At 35.7% G+C, this 23,268-nt stretch overlaps 1 long non-coding RNA gene across 1 annotated transcript; it reads right to left on the reverse strand.

Moving 5' to 3' along the window:
• Positions 1–95: 95 nt before the first annotated feature.
• LOC150015222 (uncharacterized) lies at positions 96–13,423 on the reverse strand. The gene is made up of 4 exons (XR_016509978.1): positions 13,266–13,423; positions 11,172–11,356; positions 10,188–10,304; positions 96–394 (listed from the first exon to the last, which is right to left on the reverse strand). It is a non-coding gene; the product is annotated as an uncharacterized LOC150015222 (long non-coding RNA).
• Positions 13,424–23,268: the final 9,845 nt, after the last annotated feature.

Below are 23,268 nucleotides of genomic sequence, written 5' to 3' on the forward strand. Positions count from 1 at the left end.
ACCCCCCCACCCCCGGTTTGCACAGTCAGAAGCAATGAGGCTTTATTTACCTTGGTGCTAAGACCATGAGCTGCATGGTCTAGTATGGTGCTAGGAGCACTCCCCAGGTATCCCTCTCGAATTTTTAAAACATATGATTGTGCTTTCCGCTGGCCTGTTGCTGCCGTTACTGCTGCTGTTGCTGCCATCACACCGCATCCTCTACATCCCTCCTACCTGTGTGGATGAGTATTTCTTCTTTATATCTTTGTTCATTGGACTTGCATGCAGCTCGGTTTTCTGGAATTTCTGCTTGTCTCTAGTTTTGAAGTAGTTGTATTCTTTCTTAGTTGTGGAGGGAGATGTAGAATGTCTGTCTAGGTCTCCTTCTTGGCCGGAAGTCCATAAGAGTGCCCTAAGAAGTTAATTTCAAATTAATTTAGTAAAAGACATCCAAGCTAAGATTGAGGAATGTGTTATTGGTGGTATATGGAACAATAGAGAGTCAAGTGTAATTTAACAAAGCAATTAAAACCAAGTTATTTTCAGTTTCTCTTCTGTAACAAATGCTATTAAAAAAAGTGTAGCTTAAACTTTTTATGACCCTAGAACTTCACTAATAATAAGCTGCCTTTCATGCACAAAGATAACAACAAATCTCAAGTTTTGGCAAAATCTGTGAAGCTATATTTCTAAAAAATTATTAAAGTAATGATTTGAACAATACAGAAATTTGATCAATATTGTTCGTGGAAATGATGATTGGTGCAGTCTTTATGGAAAGCAGTATGGAATTACCTCAAAAAATTAAAAATGAAACTGCTTCATGATCCAGTGATTCCATTTCTGGAAATATATCTGAGAAACCTGCAACCCAAATTTAAAAGAATATATGCATCTCTTAGTTCATTGCTGCCTTATTTGCAATAGCCAAGATTTGGAAGCAGACCATGTGCCCATCAGTAGATGAGTGGATTTAAAAAAGCTGTGGTTCATTTACACAATGGACTACTATTAGGCCATAAAAAAGGAGGCAGTGTTATCTTTTACGATAGCATGAATGGACCTGAACAGTATTATACTAAGTGAAATAAGCCAGTCAGAGAAAGACAAGTACCATATGATTTCACTTATATGTGTAATCTAATGAGCAAAATACACTAATAAATAAAAAAGAAACAGACTCATAAATATAGAGAACAGATTGACAGCTGTCAGAAAGGGGGATGTCAGAGAGCTGTGTGAAAATGGTTAAGGGATTAAGCAAAGAAAAAGTTATAGACAACTGTATGGTGATTACCAGAGTAAAAGGGTGGTAGGGGAAAGTAGAAGAGGGTAAAGGGGGAATAAATGGTGATGGAAGGAGACTAGACTTGAGGGTGTTGAACACACAATACAATGTAAAGATTATGTATTATAAAATTTTACACTAAAACCTATATAATTTTATTAACCAATGTCACCCCAATTCAATAAAAATTTAAAAAATGAAATAATTAGAGCTGAAGGAATAAAAAGCAGCTAACAAAACTTACTGGTAATTTTGTAATCAACAGAAGTCATAGCACTATGGGAGTAAGAGAAAACCATGGAGAAGAGTCAAGGTTGAATGATCTAAATGGTGTACAGAAATCCACTAAGTTAAGCAGTAAATGTAAAAGTAGCCTAGAATAAAAGACACACATACATATATGTATAGATTATATATAAAGTACACATATTGTGAATATATATAGTATGTTTATAAATTTAAAGATAATGATGATGATGGACAGATAGACAGAATGTTGTTACTTTTACTTTCAGAATATTCAATCAAGACTGTATATAGTAGGTGAAGAAGGAGTAGCAAGGATGAAGAAGGAAGAAAATATATTTTTCTGAACTCTATTACTGGCTCTCTTGTTTTTGATATGAAAAATGTTAGGCAACCTAGAAAAGTTTTTTCAGGTCCCATTTTGTCTACCCTATTCCAAATCCATGAGTGCTATTTATTTTATTTATTTTTTTTACTCTGTAACTAATGAAGATTATTTTTTCTTTTTTGCCCAGATTTCTCAAAATGATGCTTAGCATAATCTCTGTTATGAATTTGCCTGTAACTTAGCCTAGATATCCTAAGAAATTAAAATCTAAAACAATTACCTGGGTGCATCTAGTTTATTTAGGGGGTAATTTCAGGGTGTAGGAATGATCAATGGGGGGCAATATATGGGTATATTATTTAGAACCTCATGAATGATAAATGGGGCTGAAATGTTTTGGTAGATCTTTTAAAACCTATAATCTTTGCAGTCCACGATTAATTCCTTTCCATCCTCTTCCCAAGCTCAATGACCAGAATTCTTCTGCTTATGTAAAAGGGGAGTTTGGACAAAAAATATTGATAAAGGCAATATGGATGTTAAGGATAAATAAATGTGTGTGTAACTTGTCTTTTTTATACACCAAAGGTAAAGGATGCAAGTTCTTTTAAAAAATATGTTGTAATTATTATGTTAAAGCACACAAAAATCTCATTAATACAGAAAAATAGAAACCATATAAGAAAAAAGTTTATTACAATGCAATAAAACTAGAAAATTTTTATGTAATTTCAATTCTCACTTCTATTTTATTCTACTGCTTCCACATTCTTGAGTTCAGTGTTGACTGACATTTGTCTATTTGCCCTCAGCTCCTATTGCACTTCTGTGCTTTTCTGTGTACTAAAGAAGGCTAGAAATCTGCAAGCTACATTTCTCAGTCTTTCTTGCCAGCTGTCTCCCTGATGAGTTCTACTAATAGAAAGTACTAGTGGAATATAAGAAGACAGGGGGAAGAACAAAGTTGCCTCCTCTGGCTCCATAAGTGTGACAATTACTGGCAATAGGTGTAGCAGCAGCAACAGAGATAGATTGATTCTAGACTCAAGCAGAATGGGTAGATCAAACTCCTTTTTCTTGGCTTCAGCCTTGGTTCAGGAAGTACTCATCTGGTCAACTGAGAGCCAAGCACACTGCAACAGCATCTCACAAAGGCAGCAGAAGATATAATAGGTTCATTGACTCAAGTTCAAGGGTCTTAACAGCTTCTGATCTTTTAGCATCACTCCTTTTGTATCTTTTTTTCTTCCAACCCTCTTTACTTCTGTTCACTGTTCAAAACCCTTTCAACACTCATCATTTATTTATATAAAACTCTTTGTGTTGGTAGTACCTATAGTGAATTTTTTGTTTGCTCAAATGAATCCTGAATAATATATATATATATATATATATATCTTTATACCCTGGCTGGTTTGGCTCAGTGGATTGAGCGTCGGCCTGCGAGCTAAGTGTCGCTGGTTCGATCTTCCAGTCAGGGCACATCAGAGAAGGAAAACTCTGACTCCAAAAAACCTCTGCTGCCTTGTGGCATACCTCTTCAGGGGAAAGGCTAAGGGAGTAAACCCCGACAGAAAATCCAGAGCCGGAGTCCCTAAGGCGGTTTGACGTTGTAGTCAACACCGGCAACTCCTGCGGCGCACCTGAAGCCAAGCTGTATTGACTCCGTCTTTCCCTTGGACCCTTCAGCTGCGAAGAGAGGGGGGGTCTGCTGCATGGGCAACAGCAGACCCTCCATATCACCCTGCCCAGGCTCTGTAGCTTCAGCTTCACTGGAGAGGACACTCCAGCGTCATCGCAAGATGTCGATTCAACACGGGAGGAGACAGATACCGTGTCACTCCCGAGTCGGACTGCACAGCCATTCTTGGCGGTGCAGATAGACTCTTAAGAAGCTACACCATCGTCTCTCGAGACGGACGGCTGCCGATACAATACGATACGATATATATATTTAGCTAATTCTTAGTTTAAATAGGTTTTCTTTTCTGCCTCAAAACTATGTAGATGTTCTTATAGAATATTTTGTTATTTTGATTTATGGAAACAAAAACCTAAAACTAGCATGACTTTTATTATAATACATTGCATGTATTCTCTTCATTTGGTTTTTTGCAGCATGAATCCTGAGACTTTTCCTACCCACTCCCCTTGTGTTCCCCTTCTCCTTTCACAAGTGTCATTCCTGCATCTCAGTCTGAAGACTCTCACTGTATTCTCCAGCTCCCTGTACTTCATGTGTACAGGCACACAGGAAATACCACTAATAATTCTCTTGTACTTTAATTCTGTTTTGCTATCTGCTTATCTAAGAGCCTGAACCAACACAGTAGAACATACAGTTTAGATGAATTATTCCAGTGGTATATATAAATGGGGCCCTGGTTGTATTGTGCTAGAACCAGCAAGATAGGTTACAAGGAGGCATATTTGAACTTGCTAGAAGATAAACTTTTAAAATATATTTACAGAACAAATAGCCCTTTTGTGGGATATTCAAACAAGGACTTGATCACCTGGTAAGGGCGTGGCAGAAGCATTGGGTGCATGGCTGGAATCTAATACTTTGAGATCATTCTAATGCTGAGTTAGTTGACTCTATAACAACTTAAGTAAAATAAAAGAATAAACTCTTACATACCATACTTTTAAATTGTTTTTTCCTAAGATCATTTTTATATGCATAGTAATGTCAACAGAACATGCCTGCAAGAAAGCTCACTCTATGAATATGGCTGTTTACTGTATCTCATTGAGGGCATAAATCCATATCTCAGTGGAAAAGAACATATGGAGCCCAAAGAAAGGAAGAAAATATACTGGTTTAAAAACAACTAATTAAAGCTAGTGACTGGACCAGAAATATCTTCCACCTTTAAACTGAAACATTTCAGATTAGTTTCTAATTGATATAAAGTAGAAAACTTGAAAATAGTTCTATTTCTCTAGGCATTACTTTGCGGTTGTTGCTGTGAAAATGATGGCTTATGCAAAAATGGCACAGAACATATTGGTGTATCCCTGTTAACTTTTATTAATGCATCTTTAAGTTTAATGGACATGTCCTAAGTCTTTTCTTGCATGTCTCAAAACTACATAAAGCTAAGAATAGATAACTATTAATCTAAATTCAGGTGTCTTTAAAGAAGACATAAATGTAACCTGATTAGTCAATGAGTTGATTTTATTAAAAGCCCACAGTGTGGTGAAATTGTGGACAAGCATTTGAAACCTTATTTCAGGCAATGGCATCACATTCTACTGTTACTTATCTTAGAAAACTCAATTATACTGAACTCCTCTTTTTTTTAAATCACCATAATCAATCTGACTCTATCATGTCAATGCTACTTCTTTTTTATTGAATTTATTGGGGTGACATTGGTTAATAGGGTGATGTAGGTTTAAGGTGTATATGTTTATGATACATGATCTATATTGCATTGTGCTCCCACCACGCAAAATCAAATCATCTTCCATGACCCTATATTTGGCTCCCTTTATTCCAAAACCGCATCTGCTCTCCAACCCAGCTACCACTTTCCCAATTCAGGGTTTTATTACTTCCTCCCTGGGTTATTAAAACAGCCTTCTTTCTTGATGTCCTGTTCCTCAACTATTACTTCGCTAGTCAACCATCCAAATTCTTATCAAAATAACCTAATTATCTCACGCTTATGTTTGAAATCCTTCAATGGCTTCCAAGTGCCTCACAATGAAAATAAGTTTCCACAAAGCCCACTTGTAAAATGAGTGTCTGGACTGCATTTTTTCTCATCCTTCCCATCTCTGACATGTTACGAACTTATGTCTCTCAGTAAATATTGACTAAATGATGAGCAATTTCTAGAAAAATTGTAGTTAAATAAACATATGTCTATGGCCATGTGGTATTTTTCCTATATTACTGAGCCGATTTTGATGTCTGTGCTTGTTACTTGTTAAAAATGTACATAAAACATATAAAATACACAAAGAAAAATAGGTGATTTTGAAATAATGCCCAATACTAATGAAAGTGTATTAAAATAAATTGCTTTGAATAATTCCCTCTCATTTTAAAAAATCTTTATGCTTTACTTTAGAAACTTAAAAATAGAACAGTAATGATAACAAAAATTACCAGTAATCTCAACATTCATAGAAAATGAATACTGATATTTCAGTTTCTTTCTATTTCCTTGTTTTTGAATGCACAAGTAAACTCTTTTAAAAAATCAAAATTCTGCCTGGCTGGTGTGGCTCAGTGGATTGAGCGTTGCTGGTTCGATTCCCAGTCAGGGCACATTACTAGGTTGCACATCAGGTCCCCAGTTGGGGGCGCGAGTGAGAGGCAACCACACGGTGATGTTTCTCCCCCTCTCTCCTTTCCCCTCTCTCTAAAAATAAATAAATAAACAAATGAATAAATAAATAAATTTTTAAAAAATCAAAATTTTGTGGCATATATAGTTTGTTACTTATGTGGCATAAGTATTACCTTGTGTCATTAAACTTGTTTTGGGAAGTATGTTTTTAATAAATAAAGAATTTATCTAGACATTATCTTATAGTTGTTCATCTTAAACATTAATTAAGGCTTGCCTAACTATATCCCTAATTATTTCCTTAAAATATGTTTTTTAGAAATGGGATTGAAGAATAGTTTTAATGTTCTTCTCATGTAGCTGTAAATTTTTCCAGAAAGTATACTAACCTTGTAAGAAAATGTTCATCTCCCTAACATTCTGCCAGCATTGTGTATTATCCTTTATAGAGATTATCTTTTGTCATTTTGAAACTAGTTTTAATTTTAATTACTAAGTTAATTGAACATTTTTTCTTATGAAAGCCATTATTCATTTTGTTTTTATTATCAATTGTCTATTCATGTACTTGGCCTTTTTTTCCATAGGGATATAAAATAACACATATTTTGCCAGCAGGTTTTAACACCCATTGGAAAAAGATGTATTCATGGAATGTACTTTTGAACCTGCATTCAAAAGAACTCCGACAGAGGTTAGTGGTAAATAAAGTAATTACTTATGCTGAATAACACAGGTAGAGAAAGGGTTTGTAGAACATGATTTCTTCTTTTTTTAAATAAAATATCTGTGGCTCACAGTGTAGGTGTACGTGCAAATCACCTTCAAAAGTACTTTCATAAAAGAAGCTACTGGAAATATAGTATAAATAGTTGCCTTTCGTATCACAACATTGCTATAGAAGGGCATCTATAATGGATCCTTCAAACTTACATTTAGGAGTTTATTAAAAGACTATCAGAGAAGCTAGAATTTTCAGACTCATCCTGGACATGTCTCCTATACCAATGCTAACCATTTTCTATTCATTTTTTCTGGATGTCGGTTCAGTAGAGCCTCCTGGAACCATCCCTTCTGCCACTATGTGAACTGAAGACATGTCACATCTCACCAGCACTGTTGCAGCAGTTTCTGAGTGTTTAAAATCATTCCCAGTTTGTATCTAGTCTTGAAGTTCTATCAGAGTAAAATCAAAAGTTAAGCATCATTTTTTTCTCTTAAAGTTTACCAAACTTCCCAGAGTTATAAACAGGAAAAAGTATAGTTTTGGTAATTTACATCTAATCATGCTTGAACACTTTCTATCCTCACAGAGTGTTGTGAATCCAGATATGTCATATCCACACATAGCATAGCTTGTCACAGGATAAATGCACCTCTTTTCTGCATCTCTATTTCTTTCTTACAATGGCATTGCCTTTATTCTTTGCTGGGTTGTAACTCAAATACCCCGTGCTGTGTGGATCTTGTCCCAAATTCCCCAGAGTTAGCCTCTCCACTTTTTTTGTTGTTGTTTTATAGTATTTTGTTAATATCTTTACCAAAGCGTAGTGTATTTTAATTATTTACATCTATGCTCCTCTAAACTGTGAAGTTCTTTTGCATAAAGACTTTATTTATTTCAAAATATATTTTACTGATTATACTATTACAGTTGTCCCAATTTTTCCCCCTTTGCTTCACTCTGCCTGGTACCGCAACTCCCTCTAACAACCCCCCACCTTAGTTCATGTCCATGGGTCATGCATATAAATTCTTTGGCTTCACATTTCCTATACTATCCTTTACATCCCCTTATTTTGTGCTTACCATTTTATGCTTCTTAATCCCTGCTTTCCCCAGACAAGGTAAAGCTAAGGGAGTTCATCATTACCAAGCCATTATTATATAAAATGTTAAAGGGACTTATTTAAGAAAAAGAAGAAGATTAAAACTATGAACATTGAAAATGGCAACAAATTCACAACTGTTAACAACTGAACAACAATAACAAAAAGACCAAGCAAACAACCAGAACAGGAACAGAATCACAGATATGAAGATCACTTGGAAGGTTTTCAACTAGGAGGGGGTTGGTTGGGGGAGAATGGGGTAAAAGGTGCATAGAGACTATCTTAATCATCTTTGTATTGCTGGAGTCCTGTGATTGGCATTATGCAAGGTGATTGATCAATCAATGTTTGTAGAAGCAATGAATGAATTTTCAAATAACTAGCAGAACTTGAATTAAATAAGCAAAACACTGTTTAAGCACCTCTGTTCAGTCTTGAAAAAATCACTCTTATTATCCCTCCACTTCGTAGATGAGAAAACCAAATCTTAGAAAGGATAGATAACTTTCCCAGGGTAGAGCTGGTACTTGAATCCCCATCTAATGCAGAGTTGAGAATCAGGCAGCATAACAAAAATCCCCCAGGGGAAGAAGGCTTGAGGCAATAGTTTTCTACTCATCAGGTAAGTCAAGATATAACCACTTGGATCTTACAGTTCCTGTTTGTTTTGAGTTTTCATGAATGTGTGTGTAGAAAATCAGGAAAAAAAATTGATAAAGAGGCTAATTTTTTCTTTGTGAAGTCACTACTTTTAATCAATATTCGTGAGACACCACTTTTTACATTCAACTATTTCAAAATAAACATGAAGCTAGTGGGGGTGAGGCTGGTGGAGGGGATTGGAAAAGAGGGGGAAAATAGAGACATCTGCAATAATATAAACAATAACAATAAAGAAAAATAAACCTGAAACTAGAAGAATAACCTAAATAGTTTCTTTTTATAATAACCTTGCTGAAAGACCAATAAAAAAACAAACTTGAAAACATTCATCTGCCTGAAACATGACACAATCCATATCTTTGTATGCATGTTCCACCTCAGAATGCTTCTAAGTTTACAGTCTTTTACTGATGTTTCCTGATAGGGAAAGGATAGAAAAGAATACAAGAGTGATACTGAAAGAGGCAAACAAACATTACTTGAGATACTAAGCTAAGCTATGAATATGTGCTATTTAGTTTTTAGAATTACCTTAAGAAATTTCAAGCATATAATTAATGACATATAGATGAACTAGCTTACTGATTTTACCATCTTTATGAAAAACTCTACAGTGCAACCTGAGAATACATCTTGAATTATGTAATTTTGATGCCTGAGGTAGATACATACGGCAGAAGCATGACTATATGATACCAACTAGCCCTGCAAGGTCAAGTTTTCACCTGTCTTCATCATCTACTGCTGAACCAGGCTGAGGAGGTGGAATGGATCACCCATAACCCTGATCCACTCTGACATGTTCTTGTTATTTTGGTCATGGAGACCTAGTCCAAGGTAAATGTCACTGGTATGTATTCCCCTAAAGCTAAATAAAAACAAAGGTAGAGCTTATTGATTTTTTAAATTAATTTCTTTCTGCCAGACTTCATTTAGGCCCATTGCCTACTTTCTTTGAGAACACCTGGGCAAGCAGAAATTTCTACTGCTGATTTAGAACATGAGAAAAGTAAACTATAAAGAACCAAGTTTTTCTTGTCTTTCAATACAAGGAAAAAGAGATCTTCAGGAGTGGCCTGGTTGTAACTCAAATTGCTAAAAAGAGTGAGCAATATATGCAGGAAAAATTTCCAGAGGTGCAAGGACTGAGACAACATTCTGATGTTATCTCTTCTAACGTCAGAGATTTTTACCATTGCAAGATTTTTTTCTTGTTGGCAAATTTCCATATCTACTTATGCACTGTAACTGGTTATTTTATTAAATATCTTTTTTAGGCACTTTAGTAAGGTATATACCAGTATTCCCAGTATTTTGGAATTTATTGTCAAGAGACTATAATTTGAGATCAAGCCTGAAGAAATGTGTCCTAGCATGCTCTCTTATCATTGAAAGACTCCACAGGAATAAGATACTTAAGATTTTATGAAAATATTTAGTCAAGTGTGTTTTGACTTAGAAACAAAATGTTTTTCAGATTCTGAATGTTCTAGATGCCAAGCCTGTCTCAACATGAAAAGAAAGTGTGAAGAGTTACTTACGAAATAAAATAGTTGCGATTGAGGACCCACTGTCACATTTTTCCTTCTTCAGTAAACATTGTGAAATTAACCTTTTGAGCCCTCTCTCTTCCTGATGCTGAAAGGAACATTTCTTTACTAGAAGCAATGAAAATAAAATGTCACAGGTGCAGATCATGTCAGTTTTGAATGGGGAGGATGTGATTTAGGTCTGCTCACATAAAATTGTCCTCAGATACTACAGTTCTTCTAACACCTGAGTCATGACCCTGAGAGTGGAAACTAACCTGAATTATATGCAATCTACTAAACCGAGCCTAATGACTTATGCCATGCATATTATAAGGTTGAGTACTTAACTTTATTCAAATCAAGGCATTTCTTTTACTAAAGTATTAGAGCTCTCACATATACATGCACACATGCATAAGCATACACACGTGTGTGCACAAACACACACAAACACACAGACTCTGTTTTCAATAACTAGGATACAAAATTCAAGCTCACCTCACAATACCCTAAAGATGATCCAGGCATCCCTGTTGCCATGCAGGCATCCCTGTTGCTGCACAAATGTATGGTAGACTGGAATTGCTTTGTGCTGAGGAACAGATAGATGACATGGATTGAAATTATAGTAAATTTAAATTGATGGCCTAATTAGTATTATCTATTTTTGTATTAATTGTAAGAAAACTATCCAGTAGGAACTCATTTGGCATTAATATTGATATAAAGTGTAATTCTCCGGGATTTTCATTGTAATTTGCCATTAATTAATGCATCATTGTTTTAAAGTGTTAATTAAGTTGTTATGGAAAGGGACATCTGCAATGGCTCAGAAAGGAAATCACAAGAACAATTAGCTTTGTATAGGTCTGAGGCACAGAACCCAAGGTCATGCACATGGCAGCAGTATGAAGGCCCAGGTAGATGCCCACAGGAAGAACTCGGCTCCGCCTGCCCAGCACATTGTTGACAGTACACAACCACTTCTCCTACCTTTTCCACTGTGCTTATATGAAGAACGACCAGTCTTTATAACCTAGATATTTCTTCTATGCTCAGGATGGAAGGCATCAGCAGGGCTATGATTCCATACTTGATTTTTCAGGGAGCTTGGCAGAAGTCATTGACCAATTCCATGTCAGTAAAAACAAGAACAGATTCCTTTTGTGTAGTATTGTCTAAAGAATTCAGAAAGAGGGAGCTGTAGAAAGCTAGGTTAATATTTCTACTGGTAATAAATTCCATACAAAACTGTGACAATCAAAGAGGAGATAATCTGCGGTAACTCCTTACCCAGTGGACCATCATTGTTAAGGCATCTGGAAATCATTGAATGCTATCACGGCCTAAGATATATAATTCCAAGGAATTGTGGCAATCAGATAGCAATGTGGGTTGGTAATTCAATGGAAGTTGGGATTTGGAGGGAACACATAAAGTAGGCCTCAAACAATCTGTCATCATGGTCTCACAAGACACAGAAATTTGGGAAATCTTATTCTGTAAGCAACATTATCCTATATTTACCCTGTGGGGCTCTACTGAATGAATACTCTTTGTCAAGAGTTGTAAACCGAGATCCCCATAGAGAGAGCATGAAAGGATACTATACCATCACACCATGTAAAACTATGTAGCCCTTCAATTGATTATATATATTTTTTCTGGATACCAACTTAATATTAAGGTTATAACCTTTCCTTTAGCAGCCACAATGAGAGTCTCTAATTACTTAGATTCTGTTAACTTTTTCTTACAGATGTTTTATGAACATATAAGGCAAAGCCCAAATTCCTCTCATCCAGTTGTAATCAAATCTTCTCTTTTTTTTTTTTTTTTTTGCATCAAATAATAAATTGGTCAGAAAAAGATCAGAGTCACTCCATACTGTTTTGACAGTTCTCTTTAGATAAATGATCATTCACTTCCCTCCTCATGAAAATGCAAACTCACTACAGATGGAGTTCCTTCTTGTGTCTTTTGACCAGCTGTAGCCTTGTGCCAGCGTCACTCAATAAAGAGTTAATTGATTGCTTCATGTATCTCATGGTTAATTGCTTTCCTAAAAAGAGGTGACCACAAAGCTTCTATAAATTCAATAGGTTCTACTTGAGAGTGACTGGTTTTACACAAGACCAGTATTCCCAAATCCATGTTCCCAAATGTTTGCATTATCTATACATACTGCTAGTCACTAGAAAAGGCTGTACAGTGAAGCAACCTGAAAATCAAACCCAATAGCAACTAAAGAGGAAGAAAGACTTGATTAGGGAAACAAAATCTTTTCTGGCAGAGAAATATAGGTTTTTAAAAAATATAATAGCAGACGCGGGAAAAAAGGAGTAGAATCCGACTGCCCCTAAAGTGCAAGAAGAAGCCATTCCTCCCCTGGGGAAGTGTTGGGGATCACTCTGTCCCCTAAGATTAAATTGTTTTACGGTGACTCCTCATTTCTCAGTGAGGATTCCTCCCAGCCTCCTCAGAGATTTTTGAAGTGAAAGTGTCAGTGCAATGCTTCTAGTTACTTCTGGGTCTGCATTCCTGTTTCAACCAAATTATTTCAGTTTACTTATTTTCACTATGTGCCTTTATAAAATGTTTAGTTTGGACTCCCACTTACCAAAACATGGACTTGGGGACAGGCAAGGAGTTTACATTAAAACACAGAAAAAAATTGTAATCTAAATATGACACATGCCTGCACTCGAAGGTCATTTCCTAGCCTAACACACCGAGAGTCTCGGGGGCAATCACCTCTCCTCCTTGTTGTTTACCACCCCACCCCCCTTTCTCTCCCTAGATGCCAAATTCTTCCCCTCTCCTTTGCACCATGAACTGCAGCCCGAACTCAAAGGTAACTTTTTTTTGTAGAACATTTAGCTACCTCTTTGTTTCACTGACTACTTTCATTCCATGCCCCGAGGCTGTGCTCTCTGAACCAAAATGGGTCTGTCAAGTTAATTTTGCCAAACAAAGGACTTTTTAAAGTCTCTTTGGGGAAACAGAAGACCTTGCGTTCAATTGTGGTTTGAAATAACTTTTTGGTTTGTTCTGTTGAGTTTCTCATCTTATAGTTTCAATTGTTACCTTGGGCTCTTCAGCAAATTCTGGTTTCTTTGTTAACAATGCTTCAGCCTCTCACATCAGATGCCAATTCCTCCTGGGCAGGTCACTTGAGGAGTTTCCTTTGTAGGTGTTTGTAAATGCCAAGGAGACTCTTCTGCCCATTTTGGGCACAATCAATGCTGCTGAGGAGCAAGAGCTGACAAATTCAGAAATGGCAGGAAAAGAGTTTCCAGACCCAAGTTGTAAATGTTGGAAAGGAAATGTGCAGAGCAGCTTACTACCTTCCATGTAACAGAGTAACATCAGAAAGAACACAAATCTAGGTTTAATTTTTAAGCATAGGAAGCTCTATACTTCTTGCTCTACATTTAGTGCTGTGACATTCAGTTAAAATCACCTTGTGTCCAATAATATAGTTCTTGGTCTGCCCTGAGGTCTTCAGGAAGCATTTTATCTTTCATATAATTGCCAGGGTGAATCCCTAGTTATAACATACTCTACAGCATATAAAATAATTGTTGCAGCTGAACCCATCACATAAATATTAGTGATTGAAGAGATTGGTTGGGATAAATCAATGTGGGTGACATATTTAATAAACTTTGTATAAACATTGTTTGCAATAGCTATAAATAAAATTGTCTTTAGGAATTTTACATGCTGCACATCCTTCTATTCATGGAGAGGCACAGGCATGATTTCTAGCTGCACTAAATGACAAGCAATGCCTTACATACCTGCCTAGATCAGAAGAGGCAAACAGAGTCAGAGAGGGTGCCCATGCCAGGTACGCATGTGCTGAGGTTGCTCCCTCGTCCGAGTTTTCCACATCACTCAGTTGCCAGTGGGAACCACATACAGTCTGAAAAAAACTTAAAACCAACACGCTTCTTCTTTCTCTTTTTTTTTCCCCCCAAAGAAAAAAGCTACACCATATATAAAGCATGGTCGAGATGGCATTTTACATTCACACAGATTTTGGCATAAATAAATAAAAAGCATTTTGTTCAAATTCTGTCATCCTCATGTGCCATTTTAAAATTATATTTCCCTACCAGTTCAGTATATTCAACTACACTGTGAGAATCTTACTGGCTCCCTCCAGTGGCTGACTTGGCACAGAGGAAACCATAGGGGCATCACTCAGGGCCCTACTGTCTAGTGGGTCAATGAGGAATCACTTCTGAGATAGTGAGTTCAAATTCTATTGGAAAGTCTGCCTCACTTTTAATATACACTGTCCTCTCTGGAAAGGGTTGAGGTAGGTGTTGGCTTTAATTAATCTACTTCATAATCTCCCATCCAAATTGGTATACTTCATGGTTCCCATCTTACGGATGAAAACAAGCTACTGGAAGGCAGTGGAAGGGCTGGGAATGCTGAGAAGGCCTGGAGCCACCACCCATCTGAGTCCAGTACCACAGAACTCACATGAGGGCTTGCTCTCAGCTTAGAACTGACCCTTTCACATTTTCTGCCTTATTACGATTAGATTCCAAAGGATGACAAATTGTGGAAATATTAGGTTCCTTTTTTAAAGAGGTCAGACATAATACAGTGTGTCTTCAGGTTTAAGCTTAATGAAATGTCACATACACATTTGGATATTCAGGTATAAACTATGGGTCTTACATTGTTTGAAACTTACAACTTTCACATTTATTTTTATTAGTAATATTTTAGTCGCTCAATATATTTTCCTGGCATTAATGGAAAAAACATGGTGTCTTCCAACAGCCAAAATAATCTCTCTAAATTCCCACTGAGTTTAAGCAAAGGCCATCCAATTTAATGACTTAAGCTACAGCTATATATTTCCAGTGTGCTGGGTTCAAATTCCATTAAATTAAGCTCTAATTAAAATTTATCTGAACTATTTTTTATTATGTAATTATGCTTTTTTAATTCCTAATGACTCACATTAACCTCCTTTTACTCAAGGGGGAATAAAAGGGGAAAAAATTTAAAGTAAGTCACGATAAAGACCAGATAAATTAGAGGATGAAGTGATGTCTTTTTAAAACACAGCCCTGAGAACTGGGTGTGCAACACAGATGATCAAGAGGAGACTTAATTGGGGCTCAACTGCTCAGCTCATAGTACAGTACTTGAGTCTTTATAAAAGCTAAGAACGAAGCTGAATCATGTGTAATTGCCATTATTTTCCCAGATAGTTCTTCCTGAAATGTTATTTCTCACTTGCCTTTTCATTTTCTTTTTTTCACCTTGAGAGCATGGCATCATACTTGTATACACAGCGTGCCACTTGCCTTCTGTCAGAGAGAGAAGTGACGACACTTGTCACTGCCAATCTCTTCATGCCTGGTCTCATCTGAGCAATACATACAGACTAATTTTCAGGTATTTGTTGAAATTCTGGGTTCTGTAACATGTCTTTGCAATGTTCAGAACTGAAAAGGAAGCTCCACAGGGGGAATATATTGTTAACTTTCTAAGAACTCTGAATGCACATAATACTAATCTTAGCCTAATTCCACCTTTCCACCTTGTTGAAGGGACAACTTTGGAGATAGAGGAAGGAGACATTGTAGAGTTCAAGAAAAAACTAATAAATTCAGGGGTGATGGTGTAGCAATGATGGGGCATTGTTGCAAACTTTTAAAAAATCAAAGCAATATGACTACACAGTTGAAGAATTGAACCACTACTAGAAACACTATGTGTGTGTGTGTGTGTGTGTTTTTAAGAGAGAGATTGGCCCCCTGCTTGCTCCCCAGCTCACATACAGTCCAAGGGCAACAACTAATGCTCTTATCTCTCCCCCACCCTCAGCTCTTCCCCTGATCCTTGTAATAGAGTTTTTTTTTATCAATTTAGAGTTAAATCCATATTTGTAATTTTTATTGTTGTTATTATGCACATATATTTACAGTGTGAGCCAAGTAGTTGCCTCTGCTTACATACATTTTGTTGTACAAGTTCTCTTTACAAAAGTTAATAACATCAAGTTTTCTTTTGCTTGGCTTCTTTTAATCTCTAATTATTGACTCACATTCCAAAGTGTACATCTTAATACAGTTCCTCAACCAATCAAATCTATCAAATAATATTATATCTATTTTCTCATCAAACCTCCTGGAGTTTTATATTTTCTGGTTTTAATCTGGACTGACAGATTAAATTCTAGGCCTGCAACATAGTAATCATCTCCTGTTGTTGTGTTTTTTGTTTTGTTTTATTTTGAGTCATCCTAGTAATTATCTTATCATTTCTCCGATGTTAATTTTTTTTTTTTTTAATGACCATGTTTTCTTGGAGTACATCCTCCAGCAGCTTCCAGAGAAAAGGTGACTTTAGAAATCTTTCTTCCCTCAGACCTTTAAAGTTATTACTCTTCTATCTTTTATTATTGCAGTCTAGAAGTTTAATTTTCTCTGTTCTGCCTTTCTAGAATGCCTAGTAATTATATGTTAGACTTCATTTTTGGCTCATACAATGTTTCAAAATATTTAATCTGTTTCTATTTTTGTTCTTTCTGGAATATCTTTGACTACATCTTCTAACATTTCTATTAAAATTTTGGTTATTATATATTAATTTTAAAGTCACTGTATTTTCCACAGTTTGTTCCATTTTTACAGCATCCTGTTGATTTATTGGTGAAATACCTTCTCTACTCTCCAAAAATATTAATTTTTTCTATTGTTCAGATTTTCTATTAGTTCAATTCTATTATTTATTTGTTTTTATTAAAGTGTCTGATATCCTTAGCTCCATGTTTATAGTTAAGCATTAAAGAGTTGATAGAAAGCATATGTTTGTACAACTGTGAACTAATGGGTGCCTCCGTAGCATAAAAGAGTGACCAGTTAGTTTCTTCACTGAGCCATACAACTATTGTTATTGATAGGGCCAAAGTGGTTTAATTTCACTACAAAGGATGCTCCAGTTTCCCCTCTGCTGCTAGTATTTTGAAGTTAAGCATAATTTTAAAGAAAATACATAGTGGGGAGGGATGTCTCAAAATTCAGAATTAAAATTTCCCCTTTAATTCTGGGCTCAGTATCCTTAATCTACTCAATGAGTATGTTTTTGTTTGGGTGGTTTTGATTTGAAATAAAAAAATGTTCTGTTATCATTGTAGTTGTTGTCTTAGATTAGGTACACCCATTTGCAGTACAACTAATATACAGGAAGTTATCATTCATTCATTCTGTAATAGTGAGTGCCAGATCACTTTTCAGGGCCTTTACTCTTTAATATTATGTGCTTAACATTTTTGAAATTTTCTTGTATGTTTTTTTATATATATTAAAGTTAGTGGGGGCATACTATGTTGTGTGTGTGTATGTGTTTTATTAAAGCAAATTCAGAAAATCACAAATATGTCAAACCAGAGACTAAATTGGGTCAACAGACTTCTGTAGAAAATCTTTTTAAAAAATTTATATTGCATTTTTTTTTCTATTACCATTTAACCCCTTATACCCTCCTCCTCACCGCAATCACAACACTGTTTGCAACAGCATGAATGGACCTGGAGAACGTTATGCTAAGTGAAATAAGCCAGTCAGAGAAAGACAAATACCATATGATCTCACTCATATGTGGAATCTGATGAACAAACTGAACTAACAAGGAAAACAGAGATAGACTCATAGATAGCAGGATGACATTATTGGGGGAGGGTGGAAATTAGGGGGTGGAAGGGTCGAGCACAAAGGAAAAGGACCTCATGGGTATTTCTTTTAAATAACTTCCTTGCCAACTATAGATTCATCTGTTTGCTCTCTCTTCCTTTTCCAACCAACTTGAGTAGTAATGTGATATTGAAAAGAGGGTTTTTTAAATTTTGTTTTTATATTGTAAGGCAATATAGTATATTTAAAGGATGGACCTGTGCTTGATTTGTGTGATGTTAGACAACCTTTCTGCAATCCAAAGTCCTCATCATTTAAAGTAGGAAATTCTCTTAGACTCTTCTTTCTCAGCTGTGGCATGGTTCTAGGTAGGTATCAAAATTATATGACTAAAAAAATTATACGAATTAATACATGTAAATTGCCTAGCACATAAACTTGCCCTAAATTCATTCATCCCTGGAATCTTAATAGGTCACTATATGAGTTAGGATTAAGCTTAGCTGTATATAAAGAAAAACCTAATACAATTGTGGCTTAAGCAAGATATATGTGGCCAGTTCTATTTATAACAGGAACTTAGGTTCTTTTTAGCTTTCTATTCCAACACTTAAAAAAGAGGGGGTGATAATAATATTGCCATCATTTGAATATTATAGGAATGAAACATGTCTGAAGTATTTAGCCCAGTATTTGTATACAATATAAAAAATTGAACATTTAATCTGTCAGGTTAGTCATAACCAATTTATTCAACAAAGACTCTCAAAATATAGTATGTTAATAACAAACAATGAAGAGTGCACCCACCAAAAATCTGAGAGGAAATTATGACTCACCTACAATTATTTAAAGTGAAAACAAGCAATTTGGCAATTGAAATTGTACCTCTAGCAGCAAATCCCTAGCTATACCACTTTAGGCCATGCAACACTGCTCTCCTAGGCTTATTTCCTTAATCATGGCACACATTTTCAATTTATCAACTGGATAGAGATGGTAATCACCATTATCATCATCATCAGCCCACATGCTCTACACGAGGTCATCTATTGAGACAATTTCATTCATCTTCTCTGTATTGATATCAGTTAACATTGACTTTTGCCCATTTTAAGACATTTAGTTTCTGTTTAAATTGGTAATAAACTCAGTAAATTCTAGATATAACTTTTGTAAGCATTTCATTGTTCTTCCAATATCTTCCTTCTAGGGCCTGGCAGAAATGTTAGATTCCTCCTCGGACAAAATTATGATAACTTGATGAATAAAAATGTTTTACCTTTCCCATTAAATCTTCTTTAATAATTATCGGGAATGCTCTAATTATTGTCTTCTAAATAGTAAAGTGAAAGAATTTGCTAAAATATCTCAGACTACATTTTAATTTTTGTTTATTGTTCTGGAAACAATATTTATTTCCCTAAATATTTTCAGAACCTATGGGAGCCAAATAATTCATTAATATTTATCAATTTTTTGTTGTACTCTATGTAAATGGCAAAAAGCAAGATTTTCCATTTAATTCATGAATTCCATTGATTAACAAAATAGCATGTCTTCCCATCCCCATCAAGACAGTGATAGCTTATTCCTTCCAGTCTCAACCAAAGAGAGCAGATCTAAACAACTGTGAAATCCAAGTAGATTTCCACCATGGAGCAGTCTATTTTTTGATGAAGGTCTGTACTATCTTCCCCAAATGATGGCCAGATAGTGAAAAGTGTTATCTAAGGAAGATGGTGACCAGTTCAGAATTGGGTTTCTTCTGAAATTATTCTCAAATAAGTCATGGGCTAAGTCTATTTTGTTATACTAACACTTTCTTTGTGTACTGGTGGTCATGAAAATGTTCTACTTCCAAAACTAGATTACTTCACCCCCAATGAAATTATGATTTCTAAAACACAAAATCTAAGAAAGATACACATTGCGCAGCACCAGCAAGGTCAGCTAATTCATCAAGAGCCAGGCATAAAAGTCCATGTGCTTCATTTTGCCAGTAAGCTTGCCTGCTTCATCTAGTGCCAACCGCTCAATCCACTGAACAGATGATATATTGAAAGAAGGAATCTTTTCAAATTCACGGAGTACTTCAGCTCTCATCTTTCTAATGTATCATTTGCTACAAGGAGTCATTTTATCATTTTAAAGTCAGCAAGTGGATTACTGTACCAAGTCAGTATTCTGGAGGTGCTGAGGTAAAAACTGCATTGTACTCCCAAGCATCTTGTCAGGATAATGATAATTTTTTGGAACCAATTTACTGTGTATCCTGGGACTTCTAGAAGTTCTCTTACACAGAAAATTGAATAAAACATTCTTCAATGAGGTTTTAACTTTCCATTCGTTGTCAACAATTGTTAATAGAATAAAAAGACAATAGACTTATAATTGGACAGAAGTAAAGTAACTCAATTTAAATGATTAAATCTGGGAAATTAAATTTTGTATTCACAAAATATTTGACTGGGAAGTCCACAACAGAATTCGCTCTTTTTGACTTATTACTTAAGAGGAATTTATGGGCCTATAATAACAGCCACATTCCATATTGGAAGTTTGTTTTCCATAGGTGTAAATTTTCTGGAGGTCAGTCAACCTTTACTAAACTTAATGAGTTTATTTTTCTCTCCTCTGTACCAGATTGAAAACATCATCACAGTATCTGCTAAAGATTCTCATAGAATCTTCATGGTCAGGAAGAAGGGGAGAATTTGTTTTTTTGCCCTCTGCATAGGCAGAGAAAAACTGAATAGTGGTCACAAAGGAAGCCCGATGTTGACATAGACAATGGGAATGTACAAGTGAAACAAGACTCCCATTTGCACAGTGATGAGCCTTGTTCTCTTCTGATGTGTACACCTTACCCAGGAGATGGTGAGCATCTGTTGCACAGACCAATAATAAATCCAAGAGGAGAAACTGAGCATATGTGGAGTGGCAGGCATGGAGACTGACCACGTAATGTCTCTTAGTGAGAGGTGTTGAATGCTGAAGGGATTATGAAAGGAATTGATATGTTTAAATTGTTTTACATGTTATTGTTTGGTGTTAAGACAGTAATAATGTGATCTTTCTTAGAGATCTTTTCATGGATCAGGTGATTTCTACAAAGTCCTCCATGAACCATGAGTGTAAGTTCTGTGTGCTTGGGAAAGGCTTGCTGTTGTAAGGCCTTAATGTGGAAACAGAAGAATTGTGTGGTAAGTTCTCTGCTCTCAGAGAGCTTAGGATCTATTGATAGAAAAAGAGTTTAGACAGGAAATACCCCCAAAACAATATGCATCACTAAAAATAAGTCCCCAAATATATGGCACAGACATGTCAGTCAGTTTGGTTTATCACTGTATCTCTAGCATTTCAAACAATACCTAGCATGTTGTAGTTGGCCTACAAATATTTTTGAAAAAATAAACAGATGAACTATTTCACACAAAATGTATTCCAGTTTCAAGAATAGATATATTAAAACCGAATAGCTTTACTCTCAGAATGTTGCATACTGTATAATGCAATTACATTGTATAATGTAATTTACACATTTTGCAATGACAAAATTATAGAAGTTAAGAACAGATTAGTGATTGCCAGGGATTGGTAGTGAGATGTAGAGAGATTCCTGTGCTTATGAGGGTAGTACAAGGAATCCTTGTGATATAACTATTGTGTACCTTAATTGTGATAGTAATCATACAAATCTACACATCTGATAAAAGTATATAAAACTAAATGGACACACTCAAATGAATGAATGAATGTAAAACCAGTGAAATCTAAACAAGGTTGGTGGAATGTTATCAAAATTTAGTGTCCTGTTTTTGATATTTTACTTCAGTTATGTAAAATGTTACTATTGAAGAAAACTGCATTCTGACCAACAGTGCACTAAGGTTCCCTTTTCTCCACATTTTCACCAGAGCTTGTTGTTTGTTGATTTATTGATAGTAGCCTCTCTGGCAGATGTGAGGTGATATCTCATTGTGGTATTAATTTGTATCTCTCTGATGATTAGTGATGTTAAGTATTTTTTCACATCTCTATTGGGCATCTATATGTCCTCTTTGAAGAAGGGTCTACTCTGGGATTTTCTTCAAAATATTAAAAATAGAACTGCCTTTTGGCCCAGTGATCCCACTTCTGGCAATGTATCTTAATGTTCCTGAAACACTAATTTGAAACAATATATGCACCCCTATGTTTACTGAAGCATTATTTACAATAGCCAACATCTGGAAATAGCCCAAGTACTTATCAGTCAATGGGTGGATAAAAATACTGTGGTACATTTACACAATGGAATACTACACAGCCATAAAAAGAGGGAAATCTTACCTTTTGTGACAGCATGAATGGACATTAAGATTATTATGCTAAGTGAAATAAGCCACTCAGAGAAAGACCAATACCACATGATATTACTTATATGTGGAATCTAATGAACAAAATAAACTGATGGGAAAAATAGAAACAGAGATATGGACACATAGAACAAACTGACAGCTATAAGAAAGAGTGGTGAGAAAGGGACTGGATGAAAGAAGGTGAAAGAATTAGCCAAAGAACATGTGTGCATGACCCATGGACATAGAGAACAATGTGGTGGTGGCCAGAGGGAAGGGGGTCGAGACAGGGGGGAAGTGAGAAAAAGGGGCTAAATGGGAACATCTGTAATAGTGTTCACAATGAAAATAATGCTTTTTAAAAAAGGAATGCTGGGTGAAGGATATATAGGATCTCTCTGCATTATTTCTTATAATTACATATGTATCTATGATATAATTATGGCAAAATAAAAATTTTAGAAAAAATATCTCAAAACCTGATTAGGCTTATTGGAGCAAGGGTTCACAAAGAAGTAGAACTGAATTAGGATTTGGATAGGAAGAGAGGAGGGTGCACGAATGATAAGATGAGTGGGCTGGAAAGTAGACTTCCGAGGATGTCTAAAAAAACAGTGGTCCATGGTAATACGGAAGAGGCCAGCAGCATGGTTTGGCAATTTGATGGGAAAATTTTTCGTAGAAAATGAATAGCATGAATTTTAAAGTCAGACCTCCCTCACTCCATAGGCCAGTTTCCACAGTCTCATTTGCCTAAGAGCAGAAAGCTCCCTAATCTCTGAATGCAGGGCTCTTCATTTGTATCACAGAGAACATGATACATTCTTTATAAAGATATAAAGATTAAATGAGAAAGGGTATGTCAAAGGCCTAAGATTTTGGCACACAGTAGGTATTTAACAGATATAGATTCCTTACGCTTGCCCTTGAACAGTCCTACAAGTAAATCAAGGGTGCTTCGATTGAGTTCAAGGCAGTTTACTACATGCTCTTACCGCTGCTCAGTGTCGAGGAAACTGAAGAGGAAGGCAATGTTAAGAAGAGCAACCTGTCACTTCTCAGCCCTTAGTTTTAGCATAA

This window comes from Furipterus horrens, unplaced genomic scaffold (assembly GCF_987537825.1).
Source record: "Furipterus horrens unplaced genomic scaffold, mFurHor1.1.pri manual_scaffold_3, whole genome shotgun sequence".
Lineage (NCBI taxonomy): Eukaryota > Metazoa > Chordata > Mammalia > Chiroptera > Furipteridae > Furipterus > Furipterus horrens.